We start from the raw sequence: 4,401 nt of genomic DNA on the forward strand, positions 1-4,401 counted from the left end.
CAAGTTTTGGCTACTACGAATAAAACTTCTAAGAATATTTTTGTACAAGTCTTTCAGTAGACAGATGCACTCATTTCTCTTGAGGTAAAATTGTTGGACAATAGAGTATGTAAAGTTTCAACTTTAGTAAATACTGCCCTGTGATTTGTACCAAGCAGCGATTCCACTGCTTTTTTCAGCCTACTCATCTAATTCATTGTTTGGAATTTCTGCTCTCTTCTGGTCATCAGATATGGTATTTACATTTCTGTGTCTCATTTTCACTTTTGCTTTGGTGATTTCTGAGAGGAGGAAATACCATCTTTACTCTATCACCTTCAAACTACAGAAACTCTTTCCTTTTTTACCAAGAATGCAAGGTTGGTTTAACATTGTGTGTGTGGGGGAAACAACTAATGTAATTCACCATATTATGAAACTAAAATATTTTTTAAACATGAGCATTTTGATAGATGCAGAAGAGGCATTTGACAAAACCTGATATTCATTCCTGCTTTTTTTAAAAAATTAGCAAACTAGGAATAGAAGGAAACTTCTCAACTTTATAGAAAACATCTATGAAAAAACCTACAGCTAATCTCATACTTAATATTGAAAAAAACTGCATACTTTTCCCCTAAGATCAGGAATAAGACAAGTATGTCTGTTCTCACCATTTCTATTCAACACTCTACTGGATGTTCTAGCTAGTGTAACAGGGTAAGAAATATAAATAAAAAGCATACAGATTGGAAAGCAGGAAGTAAAACTGTCTTTATTCACAGACAACAGAATTCCCTATATAGAGAATCCAATGGAATCTATAAGGAAGCTACGTGACCTAATAAGCAAATTTAACAAAGCAATTAATATGTATACATGGTCATGGTTATAATACCGGTCAACATAAATATCAATTGTATTTCTCTGTACTAGCAATGAATGATCAGAAACAGAAATTTTAAAACAATATAATGTACAATAAATATGTGAGCATTTTAGGGTAAATCTGACAAAGGAAAGATTTGTATACTGAAAACTTCAAAATATTGCTGAAATTAAAGAAGACCTAAACAAATGGACAGATATATCTTGCTCATGAATTAGATGACTCAGTATTGTTAAGCTGTCAGTTTTTCCCATCAATACAATCACAATTGAAATCCCAGAATTTTGTAGAAATTAAGATAATTTTAAAACTCATATGGAAACTTAAAGGACCTAGAATAGCCAAAATAACTTTGATAAAGAACAAAGTTGGAAGACTAACACTATGTGATTTCAAGATTTATACAGCAATAGTAATCAAAAGGGTATGGTATTGGCATAGACAAATAGATGAAATAGAGTCCAGGAAGAGATGAATACATATATGTACAGCCAATTTTTGACAAAGGTGCAAAGGGAATTTCATGGAGAAAGGATAGTCTTCAACTAATAGTGCTGAAACCATTTGATATACACAAAAAATAATTTCAATTCATAACTTGCACCATATATAAAAATTAATTCAAAATAGATCGACCTAAATATAAAACCTAAAACTATAAACCTTCTAGAAGAAAACAGAGAAAAACAGTTGTGACTTTGGGTTACACAAAGATTTCTTAAATATGACACCAATAGTATAATCCATAAGAGAATTTTAATAAACTGTTCTTGATAAAAATTAAAATGTTCTGTTCTCCAAAAGACACTGTTAAGAAAAAGGCAAGCCACAGAAAGAATTTTCAAACCATACAACTGACAAAGGGCTTGGATCCAGAATAAAGAACCCTCAAAGCCCAATAGTAAGTTTTAAAAAGGGGTGAGGGGATAGGAGGAACACAATTTGAACAGAAACTTTACCAAAGAAGATGTATAGATCACAAATAGGCACAGGAAAAGATGGTCGACATCATTAGTCATTATGGAAATGTGAATTAAAACCATACCACCCGCCTATTAAAATGACTAATATTAAGAAGACTGACCAATACCAAGTGTCGGTGAGGATGTGAAGGAACTGCAACTACAGTTAGTGGGAATGTACAATTGGACAACCACTTTGGGAAATCATTTAGTAGTTTCTTAAAAAGTTAAACATACATCTACCATAGGATCCAATCATTTCATTTCTAGATGTTTACCCAAGAGAAATGAAAACACGTTCATACAACGATTTGTACATAAATGTTCACAGCAGCTTTATTTGTAATGCCCCAAAACTGAAGTAACATAAATGCCCATCAACAGGTGAAAGGATAAAAGTTGGTATAGCTATAAATGCATGTTATGACTTGGATGTGGCTGTTTTTTAAGTTTCGTTTCCCAGTCATGACTGAATATAACCTATAATACAGAAGTCAAGCATCTTGTACTGTAGGCTTATATGACAACAAACGGAAAATAACTTATCACCATTCTACTCTTACGATGGACTTCAAATCTATGTTGGGGCACTGAAGAAAAGGTGAAACCTCCCTCTGGGCAGTGAGAGCCACACAGCAAGACGGGGTGGAAGTTAGAAGTGCAGAGGCAGAGCGATGGGGATGTGCAGCCCACTGCGGTCTCAAGGTGCTGAAGAGCGAGAGCTCCGGAACTGGGGTGGGGTTTGAAGGGAGTGGAAAAGCCTAGGAAGGGCTCAACACAGACGGTGACGGAATTCTTAGAGAACAGGATGGCAAGCAACAGAGAGGGGTCCCACGAGGCTAACTCATATGACTTTCTTCTGTAAATCAGTCCAGGTGTGGTTTTTCTCCAGCAACGCTGAGAAGCTCCAGAAACAGGAGAGCAAAGTGTCCAGACAGAAAATAGGTTTTGAGCAAGGGCAGAAAGGACTGAACAAGGGATTGGACAAACTAGACGCAGCTCAAGAGGGCTGCTCCAAGCATGGGTTTAACAAAATTTTTTTTTTTTTGCAAAAAATTATCTAAATCTTATCTCCCAAACAAAAGGCTTGCTTTCATTTTTGCAGGTTCCCTTCCACTTTTTGTCTATACCAAAGAAAACCATGCTTGTTTCAGGCAGTGCTGGTGCCTTTGCACAGTCTCATTTGATTCTCAACTGCTCTGTTGAGGCTGCTCTCTAAAGGACTTTACTCACTCAGGTACCAGTTTCCCCAGCAGCAGTGTGTGCTAATTTAGCAGCTTCATTTGCACTTAGATTGCTAGCAAGGATCAACACTTTTGTGGTATATTTCCATTTCTGTTTGTGTCAGATGTTATTTCAAAGAGTACGGAAAGTTAATGCAAGAACTCTGCATCCCTCTCTTCCTCCAATTCTACTTGAAGGCTATTTGTGGGTCTGTTTCCTCTTTTTTCTGCCCCACACCACTTACCAGCCCACTGTCATGCTCCATTCTCCACCCCAAGCCACCATTAGCCCACATGTCACCCTTGATGCGTAGTAATCACAAACCTAAGGTCAAGCCACTCATCAAAGCTGACCCTGTACTTTCTTCCTTACTCAGTTTGGTACTAGCTCCACCTTGGAATTCTCCCTCTGCTCCTCTTATACTACCCCCCCCCAAGAAGTTGGTCTGTGTTCACTTTGCCCTCAATGCACATATTTATTAAATAATGGACTTCTAATCAGTCTCCCACTTGGGTTTGGGAGCTTCTTAATTACTTCCAATCACTTTGTGAGTGTCCACCATATGCCAAGAACTGTGCAAGGTAAGGTATGTGTCTTTCTACCTCCAGGAACAGATGTATGTTGAATGTACACATGAATAAGTGAGAGACACTGATATAGGTGAGAATTAGTCTGAGCCATAAATTCCATATAAAATGTTGAAAATTTTGCCCTGGCTGGACAGCTCAGTTGGTTAGAGCATTGTCCTGATACACCAAGGCTGGAGGTTCAATCCCTGCTCAGGGCACACACAAGAATCAACCAATTGAGCACTATCCTGTGCACCAAGAGGTTGGTTCGATTCCTGGTCAGAGCACATGTCCAGGTTACAGGCTCAATCCCCAGTAGGGGGCATGCAGAAGGCAGTCCATCAATGTTGTGCTCCCACATCAATGTTTCTCTCTTTCCCTCTTCCTCTCTCTAAAAAATCAATTACAAAAACTTTTTTAAAAAAATCAACCAATGAATGCATAAGTAAAACAAATAGATGTTTCTCTCTTCCTTTCTCTAAAATCAAACAATAAATAAAAATTAAATAAAGCAAAACACTGACAACTTCAACTCATCCCTTGCTATTTCCCAATCCCTGAGAGCTGCTGACAAGAGGGAACCGGTCTTAGATCTTTGTTAAGCACATATGTGTTTGGCGACAATGTGTGTGTGAGGCAGCAGGAAAGACACATTCAATGCTTTCTAAATAGGGTGAGGTGAAAGGTCCAAAGCTGGAGAGGGCCCAGAGGCAGACTCCCCAACTCCTAAGGCCATGGTTTAGAGACCTGCTCCCTCACACAGGAAGATGCCACTCTG

Source organism: Miniopterus natalensis, chromosome 7, assembly GCF_054644295.1.
Source record: "Miniopterus natalensis isolate mMinNat1 chromosome 7, mMinNat1.hap1, whole genome shotgun sequence".
NCBI classification, from domain to species: Eukaryota; Metazoa; Chordata; class Mammalia; order Chiroptera; family Miniopteridae; genus Miniopterus; species Miniopterus natalensis.